Source organism: Mauremys reevesii, linkage group 7 (assembly GCF_016161935.1).
Source record: "Mauremys reevesii isolate NIE-2019 linkage group 7, ASM1616193v1, whole genome shotgun sequence".
Classification (NCBI taxonomy): Eukaryota; Metazoa; Chordata; order Testudines; family Geoemydidae; genus Mauremys; species Mauremys reevesii.
The window spans coordinates 14,118,646-14,145,364 of record NC_052629.1 but is presented as its reverse complement, the minus strand read 5'-3'; the positions used below and the strand labels follow the sequence as shown (position 1 = coordinate 14,145,364).

At 40.1% G+C, this 26,719-nt stretch overlaps 1 long non-coding RNA gene and 1 pseudogene across 1 annotated transcript; one reads left to right on the top strand and one right to left on the bottom strand.

Annotated features, from left to right (window-relative positions):
- The window catches only part of LOC120409363, a 91,887-nt pseudogene that overhangs the window by 35,816 nt on the left and 29,352 nt on the right, over nucleotides 1-26,719 (top strand).
- LOC120409365 lies at nucleotides 18,662-23,100 on the bottom strand. The gene is made up of 3 exons (XR_005601267.1): nucleotides 23,025-23,100; nucleotides 21,546-21,633; nucleotides 18,662-18,689 (listed from the first exon to the last, which is right to left on the bottom strand). It is a non-coding gene; the product is annotated as an uncharacterized LOC120409365 (long non-coding RNA).

Here is a 26,719-nt window from a genome sequence, read left to right as displayed (position 1 = left end):
TCCGGCTACAGATGAAAATTTTCAAGCAATTCTAGTATACTGCTTTTGCTGTATGAATGAATGAGGTTGCTCTCTAACACCCGGCCCACAGAGAACCTGTGGGACCTGTTATTGGCTAAAGAAGCACTCTTTTGGCTCTAATGGTAGGGGATTCTTTTTGGAGCTGAAGCAGGAGGGTTCTAGTCCCACCTCCCCAGAAGTAGTTATATTATTGTCTGCTGCGCATAGACCTAGTTACAGCATTATCCCTGTACAGAGCAGCATTGAGCATAATGTCTAATGGGAAGTGGCAATTCCTACACCTTTAAAAAGGTGTTGTGTGCCTTGACCCTCATCTTGTTGGAGGTGTGCAGTGAATGATTGTCATCCACTTAGTTGTATCTCTTTGGGATGTCTGGTGCTGCAGATAGCACCAGCAAAACCCCTTATTGTCTAGTAGCTTGAGGATGTGGTTTAATTTTTTATTAGAAAACGTCACAATCTGAAGTATTGAAGGAAATTGTGTTAAATTGAACTTTTAAGAAAAAATATAGATTCTGAGCTATTAATGTTTAAAAATCTTTAACTGCTCCGACAATAACTTTACCTGAAATACTTTGCAAATGTTAATTAACATTCCAAGCAGAGCTTTCGTGGGATTTGTAGGGCCCTGTGCAAAGTGAAATGTGCTGAGTCCCACCCACTGGTGACTGCCTCCCTCCTACCTTTGTGTACGCTTGACACTTCCAAGTAGTTTGGTCAGCTCTCACTTTGTGCACCAGGAAGCTGGAGATGCAGCACAATCTTCCTAGCATAGACCAAGTGAGGGACAGTTAAGAATTTCACTCTCTTTTGCAACCCAGTCTTCCTAGAGTCAGACATGGCTCAGCAGGAAAAATTGGGGGTAGTGTTTTGGCTGGCAAGTCAGACGTATGCCTGTGATATGGGGTCTGTGGAAAAAAAAGGGCCTCTTTGTATATGATTATGTAGGCTTAATGCTATCGTGTGCGGTCGGTATTGTGGATAGCAGTAGTTCCTGTGCTTTGTTAGGTTCTGCCCTCTTGCTGAAAAAATGCGCCATGTCCCATCTGATGAAGTAGCCTATGGTACCTGTTATTCTTCTGCTGCCTCATTTCCTTCTCCCTGCTTCCCCCTCAGCATGTGCTCCAAGACTACAGCCAATGAAATGGACATTGGCAGGACAGTATCCACGTTTGTTTTGTTGATGTATGAAAATGAAAAAAGAGCATACATATGTTTGTGCTGGGCCCAGAGAGTGCCAGGGAGAGGACTGCGTTGGGAGCTAGATCTTCTGACCCAGTTCCCGGCAAATGTCTGTCCCACAAATGTGCTGTGTATGAAAGTGTTAGAATATATGTGGGACCTGTAAATTAGAGATACAAGCCTAGTGCAATGGCCTGATGCTCAGGGCCCAATCCTGTGAGGAGATGTATGCCTTCCTCCATCATGGACTTCGTTATGACCAATTTACCCCCAACTCATGCTACATCATGACCCCCCATTGCTTCCATGTCTTCACCCTCCCCTGCACAAGCACACTACCATAGTGTCTAAGGCACTGTCTAGCCTGCTCCCCACTCCCAGAATCTGTGCAGGGACCGCAGAATGACCCTGGTTCCCCTCCCCGAGCCCCTCTTCCCCCAAGTCCCATCCCCATCCTTCAGGTCAGGGCTGTGAGGCCTGGTGGGGAAGTTTGCGCTTTACCCATCCTGTGGATAAAATAAGTCTTTATTGTACAGGGATGTCAGTCTGAGCCTTTCCACCAGTTCTGTTCATATGCACACGAAGTAACATCGTGTAATTTAAAAGCAGTTAAAAAAATGAGTCATGTTCCATACCTCTCACTCCCAGTGGTGGGGCTGACAGCTTCATTTGTGTGAGGAAACACTGCCACCTAGCGGCTCGTTGGGTAAATTGACCGCCTCTTTCATAGGGCTGCAGTTGTGTGACCCAGATTTTGCAACCACATGCTTAACTTTAATGGGACTCTCAGGCACTTTACTCTAAGTCTGTATTTTATCTGTAAAAGCAGCAAATACGTCTGTTAGTCTATAAGGTGCCACAGGACTCTTTGCTGCTTTTACAGATCCATACTAACACGGCTACCCCTCTGATACTTGTATTTTATCTGTTTGTAGGATTGGGGCCTGTGCAAGGCAGCCACGTTTATGTGGTTATCAACTGCTGCATTCAGCATTCCCCTGCTTTCTGACTGTGCCAAGTCCAATCTAAGGCACCATCGGTATTTTCTTAGACCCATCATGTGAAAAAGCTTTAGGGTCTGTAAAGAAAATAAAACCTGATGTAAACTCCACCACATGGACTGTATGTCAGTGGGTCAGCTCCACACAGCCTTGAATGGTGGCTAAATAAGATATTTTTACCTCAAGAATGTCCACAAAATAGATCAGTTCAGCCCCCACAACACAGATATTGTTTGCTGCTTCAGTTTACAAGGCATTTGAGCCATCTCTCTAGTCTACAATAATGCAGTTCACCTCTTCCACTTGAAACGTGAACTGGTGGATATGAAAACAAGAAGACGGAAGGAAACCAGCATGAGTTAAGTCAGGAGTCAGGTTATTAGAACTAAATAATTAAGTAATGATTGGATTATATTGTGCTATGGCAGAGAGTCTCATCTCAGTCACTGAGCATTGGATTCTGCAGCCCTTATTTATGAAATCAGCATCTGTTTGTGCAAAAAGCCCCATTGGCCTCAAATTCTGCTTGAGTTACTAATGTGACTAATCATAGTGAAATCCCTGGTGCAACTCGTAGGAACTATTCTGCAACTTTTCTACTGAGGAGTACCTCATCTTGCAAGTAATTCTATTGATCAGTGGGCTACACACAAAGTGAAATATACATATCACCGGTAAGGGGGAGAGAATGAGACCATATGTGAGTAAGGTGAGCAGGATTTGGCCCCAGGTTATATAAGCAAATATTTTCCACATAATTGTAAAGCAACTCGTCTAAGATTGTTTTTCAACATGATTTTTTATCCTATATTTTTCTAATAGCCCCTCAAAAGCTCAAATCTTGGTGTGTTTCCATTTAGAAACGTGGCAGTATAATAATGACACAACTGCCTCATCAGCTTACCTGACTAATGAAGATAAACTTTGAGTACTTTTTTACTTCTGTTAGTGGAGTCAACACATCACAAAACGGTGAGGAAGGATGGTCCAGTAGTTAGGACACACTAGGACTCGGGGGACCTGGGCTGAAGTAGCTGTGGCACCACAGACTTCCGGTGTGACCTTGGGCAAGTCACTTAGCCTCTCTGTGCCTCCATTTTCCTTCTCCCGCTGAGGATAATAGCACTTCCCTTCTCACAGATATGCTGCGAGGATGAATATATGAAAGACTGTGAGGAGCATACATAAAAGATCATGGTGCGCCTGGCGTGAAGGGGTGGGGCTTTGGGTTGTTTGGAGGTAGGTGTGAGGCAGTCTCTGTCCCCTCAGGCAGAGCAGAAAATGCAGCAGCCTGCCTGCATAGTTTTTCCTATTGTTGTTAGTTAATTGTTCCCATTCTTAGTGAATTCCCCAAGGAGTATAAAACAGGTTTAAAAGTTTTAAGGCTCCTTTACATTGCTAGAATGGTGTAAAGGAGTCTAATTGTAAATTACCATAAGGGAATCCTCAGCTAGGAAGATCTATATGTTTTCTCGCTTTTTTCCTGGGTCAATGGGCCATTACACAAAGTAAAACTATTTCCCCATGCTTATCTTCTCCCCCCTCACACCCACAGTTTCTTATATCTCCTTGTCAAGTGCTGGAAATGGACCATTTTCATTACCACTACAAACAGTTATTTTTCTCTCCTGCTGACAGCTCACCTTAACTGATCATTCTCCTTATAATGTGTATGGTAACACCCATTGTTTCATGTTCCCTCTGTGTGTGTGTGTGTGTGTGTGTGTGTGTGTGTGTGTGTATATATATATCTTCCCTCTGTATTTTCCACTACATGCATCCCATGAAGTGAGCTATAGCCCACGAAAGCTTATGCTACAATAAATTTGTTAGTCTCTGAGGTGCCACAGGTACTCCTATTCTTTCTAAGGAAGGAGATTCCACCACCTCCCTAGGTAACCCATTCCAGTGCTTCACCACCCTCCTAGTGAATTTTTTTTCCTAATATCCAACCTAAATCTCCCCCACTGCAACTTGAGACCATTACTCCTTGTTCTGTCTTCTGGTACCACTGAGAACAGTCTAGATCCATCCTCTTCGGAACCCCCTTTCAGGTAGTTGAAAGCAGCTATCAAATCCCCCCTCATTCTTCTCTTCTGCAAACTAAACAATCCCAGTTCCCTCAGCCGCTCCTCATAAGTCATGGCTCCAGCACCCTAATCATTTTTGTTGCCCTCAGCTGGACTCTTTCCAATTTTTCCACATCCTTCTTGTAGTGTGGGGCCCAAAACTGGACACAGTACTCCAGATGAGGCCTCACCAATGTCGTATAGAGGGGAATGATCACATCCCTCGATCTGCTGGCAGTGCCCCTACTTATACAGCCCAAAATGCCGTTAGTCTTCTTGGCAACAAGAACACACTGTTGACTCATATCCAGTTTCTCGTCCACTATAACCCCTACGTCCTTTTCTGCAGAACTGCTTCCTAGCCATTCAGTCCCTAGTCTGTAACAGTGAATGGGATTCTTCCGTCCTAAGTGCAGGACTCTGCACTTGTCCTTGTTGAACCTCATCAGGTTTCTTTTGGCCCAATCCTCTAATTTGTCTAGGTCCCTCTGTATCCTATCCTTACCCTCCAGCATATCTACCACTCCTCCCAGTTTAGTGTCATCTGCAAACTTGCCGAGGGTGCAATCCACACCATCCTCCAGATCATTAATGAAGATATTGAACAAAACTGGCCCCAGGATCAACCCTTGGGGCACTCTGCTTGATACTGGCTGCCAACTAGACATGGAGCCATTGATCACTACCCACTGATCCTGATGATCTAGCCAGCTTTCTATCCACCTTATAGTCCATTCATCCAGCCCATACTTCATTAACTTGCTGGCAAGAATACTGTGGGAGACCGAATCAAAAGCTTTGCTAAAGTCAAGGAATAGCATGTCAACTGCTTTCCCCTCATCCACAGAGCCAGTTATCTCATCATAGAAGGCAATTAGGTTAGTCAGGCATGACTTGCCCTTGGTGAATCCATGCTGTTCCTGATCACTTTCCTCTCCTCTAAGTGCTTCAGAATTGATTCCTTGAGGACCTGCTCCATGATTTTTCCAGGGACTGAGGTGAGGCTGACTGGCCTGTAGTTCCCCGGATCCTCCTCTTTCCCTTTTTAAAAGATGGGCACTACATTAGCCTTTTTCCAGTCATCCAGGACCTCCCTCAATTGCCATGAGTTTTCAAAGATAATAACCAATGGCTCTGCAATCACATCAGCCAACTGCTTTAGCACCCTTGAATGCAGTGCATCCAGCCCCATGGACTTGTGCTCATCCAGCTTTTCTAAATAGTCCTGAACCACCTCTTCTCCACAGAGGGCTGGTCATCTCCCCATACTGTGCTGCCCAGTGCAGCAGTCTGGAAGCTGACCTTGTTCATGAAGACAGAGGCAAAAAAAGCATTGAGTACAGTAGTTTTTTCCACATCCTCTGTCACTTGGTTGCCTCCCCCATTCGGTAAGGGCCCCACACTTTCCCTGCCCTTCTTCTTGTTGCTCACATACTTGTAGAAAACCCTTCTTGTTACTCTTAACATCCCTTGCTAGCTGCAACTCCAAGTGTGATTTGGCCTTCCTGATATCACTCCTGCATGCCTGAGCAATATTTTTATACTCCTCCCTGGTCATTTGTCCACTCTTCCACTGCTTGTAAGCTTCTTTTTTGTGTTTAAGATCAGCAAGGATTTCACTGTTAAGCCAAGCTGGTCGCCTGCCATATTTACTATTCTTTCTACACAGTGGGATGGTTTGTTCTTGCACCCTCAATAAGGATTCTTTAAAATACAGCCAGCTCTCCTGGACTCCTTTCCCCCTCATGTTATTCTCCCAGGGGATCCTGCCCATCAGTTCCCTGAGGGAGTCAAAATCTGCTTTTCTGAAGTCCAGGGTCTGTATTCTGCTGCTCTCCTTTCTTCCCTGTGTCAGGATCCTGAACTCGACCATCTCATGGTCACTGCCTCCCAGGTTCCCATCCACTATTGCTTCCTCTACTATTTCTTCCCTGTTTGTGAGCAGCAGGTCAGGAAAAGCTCTGCCCCTGGTTGGTTCCTCCAGCACTTGCACCAGGAAGTTGTCTCCTACTTTCCAAAAACTTCCTGGATTGCTTGTGCACTGCTGTATTGCTCTCCCAGCAGATATCGGGGTGATTGAAGTCCCCCATGAGAACCAGGGCCTGTGATCTAGTAACTTCTGTTAGTTGCCTGAAGAAAGCCTTGTCCGCCTCATCCCCCTGGTCTGGTGGTCTATAGCAGCCTCCCACCACTACATCACCCTTGTTGCTCACAGTTCTAAACTTAATCCAGAGACTCTCAGGATTTTCTGTATTTCATACTGGAGCTCTGAGCAGTCATACTGCTCTCTTACATACAATGCAACTCCCCCACCTTTTCTGCCCTGCCTGTCCTTCCTGAACAGTTTATATCCATCCATGACAGTACTCCAGTCATGTGAACTATCCCACCAAGTTTCTGTTATTCCAATCACATCATAATTCCTTGACTGTGCCAGAACTTCCAGTTCTCCCTGCTTGTTTCTTGCATTTGTGTATAGGCACTTAAGATAACTCGCTGATCATCCTGCTTTCTCAGTATGAGGCAGGAGTCCTCCCAACTTGCACTCTCCTGCTCGTGCTTCCTCCCGGTACCCCACTTTACCACTTACCTCAAGGCTTTAGTCTCCTTCCCCCAGTGAACCTAGTTTAAAGCCCTCCTCACTAGGTTAGCCAGCCTTCTTGCGAAGATGCTCTTCCCTCTCTTCATTAGGTGGAGCCCGTCTCTGCCTAGCAATCCTTCTTGAAACAGCACCCCATAGTCAAAGAATCCAAAGCCTTCTCTCCGACACCACCTGTGTAGCCATTTGTTGACTTCCACGATTCAATAGCCTCTACCTGGACCTTTTCCTTCCACAGGGAGGATGGACGAGAACACCACTTGCACCTCAATCTCCTTTATCCTTCTTCCCAGAGCCACATAGTCTGCAGCACTGAAGGCAACATCAGCGTACAAGTAAGCGTGAGAACCAACACCCTGCATTGGCTCCATGATTTTTTGCTGCAGCACAGGTTAAAGCATGGTCTAATCATATAGCCCTCTTCATCCCCTATACTATGGGCTGCAAAGTGGGATGAGTAGGAGTCAGTGCTCCAGCTTTAAACGCATTGGAGGTTCCCCTTCTCTTGGATGATCCCCAGCACGGGCCTTGTGAGTATATTCTGCTTCCTTTGTGTTGTCTGAGCAGGGAAAAGGACTAGAACATGACAGAGAATCTGCCCCAAAGTTTTAACTATTGCCTTTGGACCTATTTTAATACCGGTGTTCTTCATTTAGCTTTGTCTTAGAAAAGTTAGAAGTACAATTTTAAAATCATTTTCTTCCAAACAAATTCATTGGACTGCCAGTCCAGTACTACTGTCAAATACAAATACAGGACTGATTCTGCTTACGTTCACGTCAGTTATTTCCCCCAACTCCCCTCACCCACATTTTCTTGAATAGAAGCAGGATTGGGCCCATGGTAAATTCTGTGGAAATAAATAGTCATATCAGACTCCATCTTGTGGCTGTGAATGGTAATTTCAGGATGCTCCTTATGCCCAACAACCACGTTTGTTTTTAATGTTTAAAATAGTGCTGCCAAATCAGCAAAATAATGTTTTGTCCAAATGATTGGTTAATTCAACTATTGCTATTGCGTTTGTTAAGAGTGAAAAATATTTATACTTCCGGTAACATTTTGTAATTTTACTTTGAAGTAATTGGACCAGGTTATTGTGCAGATTTATATCCTGTGTAATCTCAGTGATTTATGTAAGTGTTAGTGAAGAACTTGGCTCATTGTTTTTCCAGTCTGAAAGTGTTCAGTATTTCAAAACTGAAGTAAATAAAATGACATCACTATCTAATAAATTGTTAGTTATTGCAGACAAACAAAAATCTACAGGAGATCTCTGAATTTAAGCAAGCAGGTTAAGATTAAATAATAGCACTAGGAAGTTACCTTCTTACCCCCAAACAACGTTAGCTTCACTGGAGGATTAGTTGTAGCCTTTTGCATTTTGGTAGGAATGTAAACAACTTTTCAACAGATGTCCCTCATAAAGGAAGCCAGCTATTAGCATTGTGATATCTCTGTTTGAGTCTCACATCCAAGATTTTGTGTAATTCCATCTGGAAAGTCTTCATTGGATCCCATCCCTAGGGGTTATAAAGTGAAGATTATTTTTTTTTTAAATCTAAGCCTCTATTGTCTTTTAGTCATAACCATACAGCACCTGCTTTATTTGCTGATTGGTAATTGTGCTCTGTAAAAGGTCTTTACACTGCATGTCTGCAATGCTTTTTTAATGTAAAAGGTAGCTCACCTGTCTTCTTTGCTAGATTTTTCCCTTAAAACTTTTTAAATCTAACCTTCCTAATAATTTGGATATTTGACAACTGAGGCCTTCCTTTTGAAACATTTATCAGAGCTCTGAAATTTTTGGCATGAGTATAGTAACACATGTAATGAAGGAAAAATATGACTAATCTGTCATGTAGTAAAAAAACTAGCAAAACAAAAAACACTTTGGCTTAGTGTTGCAGCAAACTTATTTAGTTGTTAGTCTGGAAGACTAAAGTTTGGTTTTAGTACTTAGTAGTTTGAGGCCGCTATCACCTGTCCATTTTCACAATGGAGAGTAGGTCCACATCCCCTAAGGAGCTGCACTGGGAGTTGTGCTGTTCAACATATTCATTAATGATCTGGGGAAGAGAAGCAAAGAGTCCTGTGGCAACTTATAGACTAACAGACGTATTGGAGCATGAGCTTCCGTAGGTGAATACCCACTTCGTCAGATGCATGTACTCACCCACGAAAGCTCATGCTCCAATATGTTTGTTAGTCTATAAGGTGCCACAGGACTCTTTGCTGCTTTTACAGATCCAGACTAACACGGCTACCCTTCTGATACTGGGAAAGAGAGTGAACAGTGAAGTGGATGATATAAAATTATTTAAGATAGTTAAATCCAAAGCTGACTGCAAAGAGTTAGAGCGGGCTCTCACAAAACTGCATGAAAGGGCGACAAAATGGCAGATGAAATTCCACACCCACCCTCTCACACACATGGCTATAATGATGGGTTCTAAATTAGTTGTTACTGCTTAAGAAAGAGATCTTGGAGTCGTCAGGGATAGTTTAGAGAACTATCCATGACGACTTCTTTAGCAGCAGTCAAAAAGGCTAAAGAATGTTAGGAACTATTAAGAAAGGGCCAGAAAATATAATGCCACTATATAAATCCATTCTGCTCCCAGACCTTGAATATTGTGTCCAGTTCTGGTTATTCTACCTCAAAAATATAGTAGAACTGGAAAAAGTTCATAGAAGGGCAACAAAGACGAGCAAGGGTATGGAACAATTACCGTACAAAGACAGACTAAAAAGATGAGGACTATTCATCTCTGAAAAGACTCAGTTAAGGAAGATATCATTAATGTTATGGAAAAAGTGGATGGAGACATGGTGTTTACCCTTTTCCACAATACAAAAACCAGGGGTCACCCAGTGAAATTAATAGTCAGCAGGTTTAATGCAAACAAGAGGAAGTACTTCTTGCACACAACACAATATTAACATGTAGAACACATAGCCATGGGATGTTGTGAAGGCCAAAGGTATAACTGGTTTTGAAAAAGAACTAGATTAAATTCATGGAGGATAAGTCTATCAAGGGCTGTTATCCAAGATAACAGGGATGTAATCTCATACTCGGGGCAGCCTAAACCGCTGACTGCCAGTAGCCAGGAGGGGAAGACGGGGTGGATCTCTAAAGAATTACCCTGTTTTGTACACTCCCCCTGAAGTTCTGGTACTGTCTGCTGTCAGAGATAGGATACGGGGCTAGATGGACCATTGGTGAGACCCTGTATGGCTGTTCTTATCCTCGGGGCTAGAGAAGAAAGCACCCAGAAAGCTGAAGTGTAAATATTGAAAATTAAGTTCTTTGTAGTTTATGGTAGTCAGAAAGAGGTGGGTACACCACTAGTTTTGTGGTTTGTTTTTTATTAGAATAAATACTGTTATTGTGGGCTCTGACCCTGTAAGATACTGAGAGCCCTTAAATCCCATTTAAATCAATGGGAGTTAAGGATACTCGGCACTTGACAGGATTGGCCCCTTTGTTACGAGGTGTAAGCTTGCATTAAAATAGAACTAAGGAAAATATTCATTTTGTTTAATGACTCAAATTGAGCAACTTTTAAAATATTTTACCATATCCTTTATAACACCATTCCATTTCTTTGATCCTTCTTTAGCTGTCTGTTACATGTTACCCTGTTTTTTTCCCCAGAAGCCTAGCTCCTTTTTCAGCATCTATTGGTTATATAATCCCGCCTTATTTTATATGATATATAAATCCTGGTTGGTCTTGAAATATGTATTTAAAGTTAATTCGTCAAGATAAAGATAATTTTATGCTTTCAGTATTTAAATTGACAGTAGCCTTTATAGAATATTACTAGATCAGTATCTTTCATTGTCTTCTCTACGGCAGTGGTTCAAAAACTTTTTTTTTTTTTTTGGACCACTTGAAAATTGCTGAAGGTCTCGGCAGACCACTTAATGATCTTTCCAAATATTGTTTGTACCATTAGCTAACTATTGTAAAGTGCTTTGGATAAAAGCACTATATAAAAAAACCCCTTAATAATAAACTTTTTTTATTCAACAAATAAAAGCACACAACTCATATTTTTATATCTGTAGTCTTAATTTCTCATGTGATGGGTGTGCCCTCTCTTCCCCGCCACAGCAGCCACAGACCTGAGGCTAGAAGGGAGGCCATCTCTCCCTGGCAGCCACAGCCCTGGAGCTGGGGAAAGTCGCCTCTTTCTCTGGCTGCCACAGCCCTGCACGTCCCTATTCTCACCCCACTGCTCCCTCCCACCTACCCCCTATTCCCCCCACCTCACCTTACATGTGCATCTTCTCCAGGGTCCAGGCACCTAATTAATGGAGCCATGCCTGCGCAGCTCCACTAATTAGGTGGGTGGCCCTTCATTCTCTCATGTGCAGCCACCCATGCATGCACCTTAGAGAGAACTATCCACGGACCACCTGAATGGAGCTTGCAGACCACTGGTGGTCCACGGACCACAGTTTGAGAACCTCTGCTCTAAGGTATTTCAGAAGATTTTCAAATGTTTATCATAGTTCATAAAGCCCAACTTCTTTCTGATACTGCAGATTTACCAACAATATGATACATATTAGATGGTTAAAGAAAATAAATAAAACAACTTAATTTTCACAGTCATAGCAGAATTGGTATTCAGAACTAATTTAGATAATTTTTAAACCCTTCCCATAATTTCCATTAAAGCAAAATGAGTTAGTTGACATGATGAAAACAACTTGAATGCAAAAACCAAGAGTTTCCTTTTTTTTTTTATAATAATATTTGTGTCTGTGCTGAAGGCTTTCATCAAATTAATCTCATAGCCATATTCCCCGGTAAAAACTTGCCAATTGATTTATAACTTCTTAAGAAACAAATTTTACTTCAGTATTTACAGCATTCAATATATTTCTTTCTATAAGTATAGAAAAGCACAAATACTGTAGAACTAAGATAACATTTAATGGTCAACTAAGGTAAAACAGGCAAGTTTTTTAATGGCAATGGATGAGTCAACCTCTGAATTTAGTAATATGCCTTTCCTCTATGGGAGACCTAGTAGGGGATGAGACTGTATGTACCCGTAAGCTTAATACAAAGGATCTGAGTTATTTGTCTAGGAGCTGTTATCCCCGCTCCCCCAGCTCCCTTTAAAAGAATCTGAATAGCTCTTAGAAAACTTATCTAGCCTTCCTGAGGAAGCTAGTTAAGGCCTTTCCTATCTGTTAATTGCAAAAGCTAATCTGGGAAACAACAGGATAATCCTGAGATCTACATAAACTGTGCCCTTTCCCTTTTGATATGGCTCCTTTTTGGGTGCGGAAGACCTTACTCAGAGTAGATTTGGCAGTGGTCAATCATGCTATCAAAATCTCCCTATCTATTGATGGAGATACTGTTTCTGTGATTCCATCTGTTTAAAAAATTGTGATTGCAATTAAAAGAGAGCCTGCAAGCTGTACCCAAAGATATATCCCACCTATGCTTCTAAGGGATTACTCCTTTTTGTATGATGCAATTTTCAAAGGCTTGCATGGGCACAAATAACTTTTTTGCATGCTCCATCTGGGGCTCAATGCGAAGGCAAAGCAATAAAAAAAATTCATTTTGAGCAAAATATCGCAGCGAGAATAAGCTGGAATTATAAAATGTTCTGGATACATAAACAATTATTTACTTTATGTGCAACTGCTGCTTTTCAGAAGCTTCAGCATGTCCACTCTGTTTGTGTGAAGTGTGTGTAAATATTTTTTCTGGTTTATCTTTTTAAAGATTATTGAAAGAAAGTAACTGAAAAGTGAATGGTAATGAATAGTAAAGCAAATATATTGCTTTTTTGTGAAATCATCATTATACCTCTCTCTATCTGAAAGTTAAATTACACAGTTTCATATTCTCTCTGTCTGTTTTTTGAATTCCTCAACTTTATTATCTCTGTATTATAAAGTAGGTATACATATTATTTTCATAGAAGTTTTATGTCAATGATTTTTTAATCAGATCATGTAAATTCTTTTATTTTAGTCAATCACGTTTCTGTGATAACTGTTTTTGCAACTGGTTGATGAAATGATTAATAAGACTGCATTTTAAATTTAAGGGCAACTGTTGTGCATTAAATGCCATTGGGTTTTCCAGAACTGTACAAATAAAAAAAAAAAGTTGTCCCTTTCAAGACGAAAGGGCAAATCCTGCATACGTGCACATGATTAATTTTACCTATGTGAGTAGTCTAATTAGAGACATGGCTTGATTAGGCTGAGCATGCCAGGTTACAAAGAGTTTGGTTGGGACAATCTGTGCAAAATTATACCATTGCTCTTCAAGGTAATTCCAGCCTTAGTGTACAAGAAGCTTCCCCTTCCCCAGTAACTGACCCAAATCACTGTTATATATTCTTCTTGGTATTTATGCATGTGATCAAATATAATGTCTGGACTGTCTGTACCTCCCCTGGATGAGAATGAACTTTTTGTCTGAGCTTTTTGGGTAGGGAGGTTAATAAAGTGCATAACCTCCCCAGCTTGACTGTTGTCAATTCTTTGTAGAATTTATATTCTGGCAAAATCATTAGTTAGCAGTTTGGCAGGTCCAATATGAGTTGCTTCTATATCTGAACACGCACTGTCATGTGTTCTTTACTTAGTTTGAGATGGATGTAGGAATCTCTGGGCAATGCCTGCAGAGATTCTCTGCCTATTTGTTGGCAGGCCTAGTTTCAAAAGTACCTTCCAGGATATATCCACCAATGTTTTGATTTAAGTAAAATTTGAGACAGTAATGAATATTATATGGGAAGCATTAACAGCCTTCTATCTGCGATAGGATTCAGACCAGGAACCAAGTATCCTTAGAACAGATGAAACCTTGAGTAAAAATTGGGACTGCTACAGATTTGATTACCTCCGATAATCTTTCTTTGTAGCCAAGAAACTAATACTGTTCAAAAGCAACTAGATCAGCTCCTCACAACTAAGCCACAACCTTTACTTATATTACAGAAACCATTATTCAGCCATTGGGCGTCACTTGGTAGAACAGACAGATATTTTTAGACAGGATGAACAACTCACAACTGTCTGACCAACCAAGGACTGAGAATTATCTAATCTTAGGAGAAGATTCAGATCTATTACAAGAACTTGATCAGTTTAATTAAAATGACCATGTTGAGGGCTTGGAGAATAGCTACGATGTAGCTCAGTATGCTCTGGTAGTATATCTACTGCTTGCCACTTCAGCCCTCCCAGTATTCTCCCTGTGCAATAATATCCTAATTTTGTGAGGTGGCATGGTGCTGAGCTAGAGGTGATTAAAGAATTCTTCAGAAACAGTATGTGGGCAAGTTTTACTCTGTTTAAAGAGTTTTGGTCATCTTCAGGACCCAAAACTTCCTGGGACCATCCTGCACCTTAAACAGTCCTGATGACCAAACTCAGAGCATCTCTTATCTAGAACGTATAATCGTGTTAGCAAGGACTCTCATATCTGTCCTGCCACAAACCAGGAACCCACAATCTTGGTATATTAGATCTTGATAAATGTCAAGAAGCTTTCAGACCCCCTTCTCAGCATTGTTCTGCAGCACACATGAATAGCTATATTACCAAATGTATTATAGGCTATATTTTTTTCTCATCTGTTTTAAATACAATTTTTTTCTTATGAAGGCCTTATCTGTATGTCACCATACTGATGTGCCTTGAAACTGTCAGTAAAAATAAATGTATTTCCAAAGTGTTCAGAGAGCTTTATTTAATCCAATTACTCTCATTTCCTGAGGTTAGAGGATCTGCCATTGTTTGAAGCTATGTGTGGCTACATGGAAAACAGATTAGTGGGGATATCCTTACTACCTCTGATTCCACTGCATTTTGGACAATGTCTCCCTCATTTCTTAATCCAGAAAACATAGAAAGTTCTAACTGAACTTCATTACATTTAGTAAAACTTCCAGACAAAACCTATGTTAAAATGGAGTTAAGGTTGAGAGTATATATAAAACCAATTAATTTACCTGGAAATTCTCAAAGATTATTCAGTATAACATATACTCCATTTTCCTTCAAAATTACAGCACTCTGAGTCCTGATTAAATTGTCTGAGAACCTCTGCTTTAAGTGCAAAACCTTTACAATGGCATCTTCCAACTGACCCATCATCACAATCTAAATTAGGTGATTCTCAAAGCCCTTGACTATTCCAGGCAGCATGATGAGTCCTTCCCACAAAGCTCAAGTTTGTTGGCATACATTTAGTCAAACAATGTGTCCATTTTGACTGCTCACTTACAGAATTTTGAAAATGTCATGGAAAAGTTCAAACACAGAAGCAGCCAGGGCCTATTATGCTGATCGATATTGTCTCATTGTTTTCCTGTACTCCCCCATCAGTCTGTATCCATCTGTTGTCACCTCTTGTCTTGTACTTAGATTATGTTTGTGCCAAGAATTGTTCCATTTTGTTGTTTGCACAGTGCCTAGCCCAACTGGATCTTGATCCATGGCTGGGGCTCCTAGGTGATACAATAATACAAATAAAAAAGCAGCACCAGAATCGGCTTTTGGTGGCACGCCTGCGGGAAGTCCGCTGGTCCTGCGCCTTTGGCGTACCTGCTGCTGAATTACCGCCGAAGCCGTGGGACCGGCGGACCTCCCGCAGGCAAGCCGCCGAAGGCAACCTGACTGCCACCCTCACGGCTACCAACAGGCTGCCTCCCATGGCTTGCCGCCCCAGGCACGCGCTTGGTGCGCTAGTGCCTGGAGCCACCCCTGTGTCTGATGGCGTGCTTGCGGTTCCAAATAATATCTGTGATTGACCAGTCAGTTTGTAACTCTGGTGTTCGTAACTTTGAGGTTCTACTTTATTTGTATGGTGGAGGTGGAGAGGAGAAAGGATTGGAGGGAAGGCTCCTAAAAAAGCATTCTGATGCAGAGGGAAAGTTGCTGAGCAGAGAAGTTTTTGAGTGGGGAGCAGAAGCTCAACAGGACCTAGGTAGGGAAAGAAAACAGCAGGGCTGGAAGTGCACCAGGCAGCCAATGAGGTAGTTGTTAGAAGGCTGGGAAGGAAAGGAACAGAATTAGTGTTTTTCCAGTTAATTGTTTCTAGCTCGGCTCCCTCCTTCCCCTTCCTTCTGCCCCTTTGGATACATGGAGCTTCCCACACAACCTCCTAGTTGAGTAGTTTCCTTCACTAGTCTTGCTGAGCTCCTGCTCCACTGCTCTTTGGTCCCTGGCCTCACCAAAGTCTGGATCCTCTTCATGAAAGAGAAGGTGCTAGGCAGCAAATCCCCTCCATCTGATGCTTATCACCTTATTCAGAACTGCCAGATCCCACTTCCTATCACACAGTACCAGTTCCTTAGGTGTCATAGCTTTGCAGCCAAGAAGTGAAGCCACCCAAGGAAGAGAGAGAAGGTAAAAATAAAATACTTAGACTTTTTTTTAACTTTCAGGAGTTACAATTATTGTTCTACTGTCCACTCCCCTGAGTTTTAAGAATTTCATTAGTGTGAAAGTTGCTGGGGGCCTCCCCCTTAATAGCTTATAAGCAGCCAGTAGGGGGAAGCAGAAGCCTCATGTACACAGTAACCTGAACTTTTGAACTAGCCTTTCTCTTCTGCCTCAAAGCAGAGAAATCTTGCTCCAAGCCAGTTTGCACTGACCAGATAACGGTTTCACGGGGTCTGGCAACTACCAATGAAGTGTTAACACGGCATGGTCTTTGTCTGAAAGTGTATAAAAAGTTTTGTGAAATTTGTATGCAGCAGAGTTCTTTGTACCTGAGTACAGAACTCTCCTTTCTTCTGCAGAATAAAGCAATCTTTTCCTTATCCCTGTCAGGCTGTTATTGGCTCTCAGCTAGACGGTAACATTAGGAAGTAAAGCCACACTTGACTATAGTACAAAGTACCTTACTTAAGAGCCCTATAAAGAGAATCTTCATGTTTTTCTTGAACAATATTCAGTTCTGCTCTACTCTACTATATATCTATGGTATGTTAAATTGCTATTTTTCTGGTTTGTGATCAGAGTGCATAGTTCAAATAAAGCACGAAAAACCCACTTTTTTCTATTGACTAATAATACTTATAGATGTGCAGTATTATGATTAATACAGCCCAGCCAGATTTTGTAGCCATTCCACACACAACTCCTATTGATAGCTATGGGTTTTGCCCTCATATAACCATTTGCAATAAGGAGCCCACTTATTTCTATATTTTGTTTCCTCTCTTTCATGTTCTTTAGTCCTTAGATTTAAAACTGTTTTTCTATGAAACAAGGCTGTAGGTTGTATTTGTTCAAACTTCAACTAAGCTACAAAGTGTCATATTTTAGAAGAAGTAACTAGAAACCATTTATATTAGATGTGAACCTGTCATCCGACTTCCATTTTCCAAACTTTGTGGAATTCAGTGCTCTTGAAAGTTGCTGTGCTGAGACTCCTCAGTCCACAGAATAGGTACAGGAAAAACAATGACAGCACAGGTTTCTACATACTGCTCTACAGACATGCCACAACCTTCATTTAGAAGCACCAACTATGAGATGGGTTGTGGCAAGTCTCTGTGACAAACCAATTCTTGGCCTCTGTGCTAAAACCACCAAGATTGTCAGTTAATGCCAGTGATGTTGTCTTGCGGTGGGTCTTAGACTGAGATTACCAACACTTTTTCAAAGACATAACCAAACAGCCATCAAATGGAAAACCTTTTGGCTATCAAAAACCTGAGCTGGATTCAGACTTGAATCCTAGAGGCGAATGTCTGATTTTTCTATTATTGACCTCTTTTGACATTCCATTGCCCTCTACATTAGGATTTAATTCTGACTGTCACAAATTAAAATGGTTAGTTAGGACTAATTCCAAAGAAGCAGAAGATACTTGAGCGAGCCTTTTATCTGCCTGTGATTTGTTCAGATTTTGTTAGTAAACATTCGTCATCTGTGACATTCACATAACAGGTACATCCCAGGTGAAAGTTCCTTGCTCTGTCTAAAAGGCAGAGACTCTTCCTCTGTAGAAGAGTTATAACTGCCCCCCTCCGCAGAGCATAAGGATTGAATCGTTATTTTATTTTGATTTTTAAAAACCCCTCTCAGTAATTTAAAATGACCATTAACCTTTCAAACAGTCACAGTTTCAACTTTTCACTAGTATAATGCTGTCTGTATTGTAGTGGGCTATTACAGCTGTCTGAAAAAGTATTGTTTGATATCTGTAAGGACAGTTAGTAATCAATAGCTTGAAATTTATGCCATTTAAATCCTTTGCGATTTGGCACATCATTTTTTATTTCATTCAATCTGCTTACTGTAGAATAAAAAGAGTTTTGAACCATTGCCACAAAGCACATTTATGTGTGAAACAATATTCATTGATATAGTGGCAAATATATCATTTTGACATTTATTTTCAATATTAATTATGCTTACTGAGTTGTTTTGTACAAATTGTAAATTTATTCAAAATATCAGTCGATGACAATATTTTGATAGAGATGCGCCACTATAGAAAATTATCACAGTTGCACAAGAAGCATGTTCCTGTTAAATATTTTAAGAAAAATTATAAAATCTGTAATTAATAAACTAAATACCCTTTGCAGATGTTTTGACAAGGGTAAATGGAATGGCAAATCATTGCTGTAGCATTGCTGTCAGTGTCACTGTTGTTGAGGTTGAGAAGGGTATTGCACATAAATTCCTATCTTGTGCAACTATTGACTAGAAAGAAATAGGAAGCTGCATTCTGGGTGATATATGCCCCCATAGGAAAAGTCTTTTGCACTGGAATCCTGCTTACAGATCATATTCCACATGCACCTACACATTAAAGACAAAGTTTAGTCAACTTTCTTATGTCTGTGCACAGCTTCACTAGAATGTTGATGTTGTCTGTTGAAAATTCCACTCAACTTTATGTATATAGTGCTAACATAACATTGGGAGAGCTTTAGTTTATCAACAGAAACTAACTGTGCATGCACAAAATACTGATTTTTTTTTTAAAATCCCTTTTCACTCTCTGAAATTGAAACTGATGTTCATGTACCACGGAAGGACACACATGCTACTTGGAGTTTGTCCCTCTGAGATTTGAAGTTTCTACAATCTCCTCCTGAGACACTGTAGTGATTTTATATATCTATATATCAGAAAAGAATGCTACAGTTTTTCCAACTTGAAAATGGCTGGACCATTTTTGATCACACTTTTTAAAAAATGGCTTCAGACCGAGCACAAATATGCCAAATTTCAGCCCCAAAAGTAAAAGTTTGAAAAAGTTTAAGCATCTGGAAATGGAAAAAAATTGAATTAATATAGAAATCTAATAGAATTAGAATGAAAATACTTGGGGAATCTTGAGCTTATAGGCTTAACATTCTGGCTTTGTTACACATTCCACCAAAAAAGTATGGTACGTATGTTCACTTTCAGATATGGCTGTGATAGTGCACTCTAATAGACACATTTGCCACACTTTTCTTTCTTTTTTTTCCTCCTGCATCCCAGGTCTTCAAACACATTCCCACCACAATGGAACATTTCCCTCAATAGTGTCTTACCTCCTACTGATTCCTTCCTTTCAGTTAATAGCAACCAAAAGATGCTGGAACCTGCATCCTATCGATACTTGAGAGAGCCTTGTATGTCATTTCATAGGATACCTAAGATGAAGAATAACTCTATCAGTGTTTCTTCCTTATAAAGCATTTTTTTTAATATTAAAGTAATATTATGGCCTTCCTGTGTTAGGCACTGTGCATGAACTTTAGTAAGAGAAATTAACTGCCTCAAACAGCTTACAATTGAAATGAGCAAGATAGACAAAGAATAGGAGAAAGAAAGCAGTAATATCTCCAGTTTACAAAGGGGGAACCTAATCCATGGAGATTTAAATGCAAGGAGTCCAGTAGAAAAAGGCAAACTGCTCCGATACTGTATTTTGAAAAGCTCCTTTTGGACAACAGAAGCTAAGACAGAATTTTGTATAAGACATTTTGGTTGTCTGGTTGTCTGTTTAGAGGCTCAAGCCTGACTGTTCCTGTCTGTTTTTTTTTTTCCCTTAGGCACTTTTTGAGGAAGAAAAACAACTACTTAAACGTAGTGTTTTGGTGCTTGATAATACCCCTTACTTTGCTTCTGTCAGTCTGACCTGTCTTGCCCAAGATTACACAGATTACAAAATAACCATGTTCAGAAAGAGATATTGTTCAAATTACTTTATATTTTAACAGCTTTGTGGGCCCTCCTGCTTGCTAAGGATCAAGTGTTAAGTATCAAGATTTGACTTTTTTTTTTATTTTATTTATTTATTTATTTTTTAAAGGCTTGCTCCATCTTGTTACGAATGGTGACCAATCAGATATTTAGCCAAGTCAAACTTGGAGAGGCCTGACAAAGTGGGTATTCACCCATGAAAGTTTATGCTCCAATACATCTGTTAGTCTTAAAGGTGCCACAGCACTCTGTTGCTTTTTGGAGAGGCCTGTACTTCAGAGTGGTGAGTACTTTGCTGCAGCTTTACATTTAATATGAAAATCTATATTTTATCTTGGTATTTGTTTGTTTCCTTTTGTCTCATCAGCAATAGTTTCTTGTGCTTTCTTCATGATCGCAGTTATTGTCTGAATTTCAGGAATGTTACAACTTACTAGAGACTTCCCGTTCTTTCTCACTTGGGGCTAGTAGATTCCTAACCTTTATGCAACTATAAACGATGCAGCCCAGTTGGCCCTGTTTACGCTACAGAACTTGCTGTGTTCTGAAACATGGTGTTTAAAAAAATACATGTGGGGTTTCAAGGCTTGGTAATGTGTTTGCGAACCTTGATTATTATTCTTATTTAACATTCATATTATAGTAGTGCCCAGAGGCCCCAGTCAGGATCAGGGCCCTGTTGTGTTAGGTGCTCTACAAACACCAAAAAATACACAGTCCCTACCCTGAAGAGCTTGTAGTCTGTTAGTACAAGTGTGTTAGCTGTATATTAAACAATTGTTCAGAATCAGAGGCAATGGGTCATGTGGTATAAAGGTAGACTCAGACTCCCTTATTAGACTAGATTTAAAGCCATTACCCGTGTGTAAAGAAATCTCAGTTGGTGTAACTTACACTAACAGGAGTCAAAAGAAGGTGTAAGTTTAAATAAAAGAGGGTGCCTATTTTAACTTATGCTTTCTTAAATGCTCCAATCAGTTGCTTCTTTCTGTGCTCCTTTATTTTGACTACTGGGTGTGTAAATTACAAACTCTCTTACATTCAGTTAGATTCACTGGGTGAAATTCAGAGATTATATGTATGGGAATGTGTGGGTGTATATTGCATGGTGGTAATTTGGTATAAAACTACTTTAAGAAAAGAGGGAGTCTCAGGCTTGATTTACACTTAAAAGTTATACCACTACAGCTGTGGTGGTTAGAGGTGCAATTTGACTTTTTTTTTAAACCAAGTTAGTTATTCTAGCATAAGCCCTAGTGTGGATGCAGTTATTTTTATATGGTTATTTTTATGCATCCACACTAGGAGAGTTTTGCTAGTTTAACTATACTGATATGGCTAAACCAGAAAAAAACTTTGTAATATAGAGAAGGTCTTAGCTGTGTAATTATATCTTCCATCCTCCCTGCCAAAATGTACATGTACATTAATTTTGACTCATTCTAGACTTAGACTCACCTCTAAATTTGGCCCACCATGTTTAAAATCCATTTCTGTAGTGTAGATGGGGCCAGTCAGGTCTTGTGTCGTCAGAAGGAATGCAAGTCTTCCAGAAGTAATGGCAGAGAAAACAAATTATTATATTAGTGCCCAATAATTTAGGGGAGAAAACAGGGGACTGTTTTTCAGAGATGTTCCCAATGATTTAAGTTGGTGTACTGAAAATCAGACCCTGGTTCTCTCATTTCCATTGGTAACTAACTAAATCTAAAATGATTAATTAGAAATAGGGAACAGAAATTTGATCTTGTTTGTATATGAGAAGGCTCTTTCCGCGGTATAAAATTAACAAATAGAAACAATGTACATATTTTAATTAAAGGGTCACTGTCACATAATTTGGGCCCAACGTTTAGGTTTTGTAAGATGAAAGTCTTTAAGAAAGCTTAATACTGACATAAATATTTTCATGACTTCAAAAAAATTTCAGTGCAAACTGTTTTTTGTTGAGTTTCTTTGCCCGGAAGTGATTACAGAGTTACCCAGGAAGCTGTACAAATTGATATTCTTCATATGAATGAACTAGCCATCCTGAAGCAAAGGCAGAAATGGTGTATATTTGCAAAGCTCCATTGATTCCAAAACAGTAAAGCTGCTAAGTCAAAGACCACAGAACATAAGAACAGTCATACTGGCTCAGACCAAAGGTCCATCTAGTCCAGTATCCTGTCTTCTGACAGTGGTCAATGCCAAGTGCTTCAGAGGGAATGAAGAGAACAGGTAATCCTCAAGTGAGCCACGCTGATTTGCACCAGCTGAGGACCTTGTCCATTATTGTTAGATAATCATTTCCATTTAGCTCTTAACCTATTTTAACATTGTACCTTCTAAAATGTACAAAAAAAGTGGTTTTGATCCTTGCTAGCTTTGATATCCCATATTTGCTTTACGAATAACCCTTTATTACTAACAGTAAAGTAGGCAGATTTTCATTTGTGTTTGCATCATGATTATTTTAAAATAGCTAGGTAGTCAATAGGTACTTCAGGAGATCAAACTATCTGTGGACATTAGGAATAAAGTCTCAAATTTGCAGTTTAGGAGATACCCAACTATAACTGCTCAAATGTTCTCTGTATCTGAGATAAATACGTTGATTCCCTTGCCTGTAAGTTTCATTTACATATGAGTCAGTATTTAACATGTCATCATCTATATTGTTCCTCTTGTATGTTTAATTGCTTTACAGCAAGTTTTTGTTTGCTTACTATCGCTGTTTGCATTATTCATTTTCATGTATTGTTTTATTGTAGGAGCATGAATTACTTCCAGTAGACGCTAGGGGGCTCTATCAGTCCACCTTTGAGATAATAAACACTAGAATGGTAGAGGTAGGCTCAGTCTGTCTAAAACATACTTTTTAGCCTATATATTAATGTATTGTCTATACTAGCTAAAAATAGTGCCGCTAAAATAGTATGTTTTTAAGATACATACCTTTATAAGTGGCTAGGATTTTTTCACATTTTTTAATTTCTCCGTCAAAGTAAATATCAGTAGTTTTATATTTTCTACTGATTTGTACACTCCATATTTCTGAAGTCTGGTGCAGTGCTTCAGTATATTTATCCCATATCCTGTTGAAATTCAAAACCAGCTGATGCATATTAATGGGGTCTATTCTATCATGTATAAGATCACTGAAGAACACAGCAACTTTTGTAGTTAACTGGCCAGATAATATTTAAAGCACAGCATTTCTGATGATTGTAGTTGGCAACTGTGAGCTTGGAAAAACTATTGGGTGAACAAGCTCACTTAAAATAATTGTTCTGTGAATTAATAAACAGTGCAGGCTCGATTAAAGCCTATGGAGGAAAAAAACACTGAAATGGAGGATCCAGAAGCTTAATCTTCCCTTCTCATACACTCTGAAGGTTTGAGGAGTGTGGGGGAAAGGGTATGGCACTTAATGGTAATACTTTGAGTCAGTCTTCCTGTCTTTATGCTCCTTTTGCTCTCTGACACTTGTTGGAAGCACTAAACCCACTTAAATGACAGGCTCAGTAAAACTCCATCTTATTACCAGGCCACAAAAGCCCTTTCAAGGTTTCATAAACGCCTCAAAATTGATTTTGGGGGGGGATTGTGCAGGTTTTTGTTGTTTGAAGGATGGACAACATTGTTACTTAATCTGGACTTTACAAAGGCTAAATGCCTTGGGCCAAATCTTTGACTTATTCAAGCAACTACTTGTATTGACTTCACGGAATAAAGGTAAATTCAGGACAAGTAAAGCAAATTAAATTCCCTCCCCTTAATGATTTCTGCATCTTCTCTCTTCCTCTCTCTCATACTCTTGGAAGAAAAGAGCCCTTAAAAGTACTGTTTTCTGGATCCTTTCCCACTAGTCTCTTGTTCTCTCTCACTGTGTGTCACTCATTAGTTCAACCTCAGATTCACTCCACCTGTTCTTTCCCAACAGAATTACATTTAGAAGTTCATGGCATTGTTCTTTTTCCGCTCAGCTGCTCCATCAGAGCCACACTTAATAAAATTTATATTTCTCATGGCTCAATGACTTTGACTTCAGTATTTTCATTCAAGTTCACTCTGTGAAATGAGTCTATGGCAGGGATGACAAACATGTGGCCTGCACGCTGGATGCAGCCCAGTCAATGTATTTATTCGGCCCTCACGTCAATTTACCATTCCATTGTCATCGTGGACTGCTGCCAGCAATAGCAATTGACACAGTGCTCCAGCACTATAGCTTTTGCACATGGAAAAGCAAAACTGACTAGTATTTTAGTCAGTTTAATTTTGCAGATGACTCCTTTTTACGTGTTTGGTGTAGAGTGACCATTCACTTACATATGGATGGGGATGCAGAAGGAAAGCCATTAGCATTCCACATGGAACAAGTACAGAACATGTCGTTATGTTTGTAACACTGGCCCTTGAATTCCATTTGAAGATGTCATTTGGCCCTCAGCACAGAACGAGTTTGCTGCCTCTCGCCTACTGAGTGCATCCAGTTTCATGCAATAAGGTGGGTCTAACCTGAAAACTAGAAAGCTAGTAAATTTTGAAGGGTCTCTTTGCCTAGACTCACTTTGAATTAAGTTTTCTGAAGCTTCCCTTTTACAGTTGGTTTAGTATGTCAAATAGTCCCCTTATCATCACTACGTTTTATCTTAGTGATAGTTATTGTTCTTTATTTATAGAAAAAAGAAAAGAAAAATATCCTTGTGATGAAAATAGAAAATGTCTATGAAATGTAGGTGCTTGGATTAATTTTTTTTTAAATTGACATATTTGAAAGTTAGCAAACTGAATGAAAAGCTTCACTTTGTTAAAATAATATCAGCCAGCACAGACATAGCTTTAAAAAAATCCTTATAAAGTGAAGTACCAACGGCAATGCCAACCCCACCTGAGGGGGTGGGAAAATGGGGCGGAAACAGAGGCGGCACCCCCTGACTCACCTCAGCAGGGCACCCAATCTGGGTTGTGGGAGGCAGCCAAAAAATCTGGGGGGAGGGCATGTGACCTTGCACATCCCTCCCCCCCCCCCCGCACACACACATACACGTCACCTCTGGGTGAAAAAATGACTAAAAAAACCCCACAAATATGCTTGCTTACCCCAGGCACTAAAATGCTTAGTTACAGCTCTGGAAACAATTGACCATACTTGAGGACCGAGAGGCAGTGGAGCCATCATCATGGAAGCTGTAGTCCACAGTGAGATTGGTGTCTGCCTTGTTTCTAAGGGGACACCTCTTCACATCTTAAAAACCAACATTATAATTGGCAGTGTTTTTGTCAGTCTCCGCAGAGACAGAATAAATGTGGAGTCTGGCTAATTACTGAATTGACATATTGGACTGGATTCTGGTACACCAGTGTAAATTGGGAGTAAGCCTACTGAAGTCACCAGTATAACTGGGAGCAGAATGTAACCAGAGGTTTGAATTTCGCCCTCATTTCTAGAGGCAGTCTCTCCAGAGCAGTATTTTAGGCATGTTAGGAGAAAGCCTTGTGCTTCGACTGCCCATGCTATTCCTGTTCTGTAGATAATGGGACATCAGTGTCTAGTGTTTTCAGTCTGATACCTAAGCACTGAAAAAAAAAAAAAAAGATGACTTTGTCGGGGTTCGAGTGGCAACAACTTGAAAACATGATTTGTCGCAGCATATATTTAAACAATACTAATAAGACATGACAGGCACTTCATTTCAGTAGGGCTGCATACCGTGAGTGCCTTCTGATGCATGAGGCCAATGTGCAAGTGGCTTTAGGTATCCAAGAAATACAATACTCTCCTACAAAGGTTCTGTAATACCTGCACTGCCTGATGGCTAATAAGAAATGAAAATTAGTTTAAAACTAAGGGAGGGAAGTGATACCCAGAGATTTACTAAGGACAAAATTAAGTCAACAATGGTGAATAAGAACTCCAGGTATAGAAAGAATTCAAAAAAAATTTAATCATTTCTGTTACAGTGCAGAAATCCTTGCAAATTTTCTCATATCCACTGTCCTATCAAAGAGTCCATGTGAAGGGGAGCGGTTAGATATTCAGAAAAATATTATTTAGCACTGTGGCTTCTGCCTTGGCTTTGTTTTCAAAACATAGAGTTGGGCTGTTAAATCTGTTTGAAGTAATGGGATTTTAATCTTTTTCGCCTTTCATATGGTGTTAATTTTTCAGTGTTTACCAAAGAGATGTGGAAAAAAAGAACAGTACTTATAGAATATCTATAAAACTTGGAATGCACAAATTTCTAACTGGCTTTTGGGGGTTTCATAACCATTTCAATGACATCCTATATCTGACTTTTAACATTATTGTCAAATATAAATTCAATTTCAGCAAGACACTCTAGAAAAGTATTCCCTGGAGGATCATTGCTCCTCTTATGTGGTTAAGTTACTCACACCCATATCCACAAAGGCATTTAGGCACTTAACTAACATTGAAATCAATGGGAATTGGGTGTCTAAAGACCTTTGAAGATCTGAGCCTCAGCCTGTAGCTTCATGGTTTAGAACACCATCCAAGGTAAGCAGTCATTAGCTCAGAAGAGCCCTGTTATGTTATTTCTTATATATACACACCACGTAATACTGTTACTATATTACTGTTATGTAGTATATTTATCAAGTTATTACATTTTTGTGTTGGT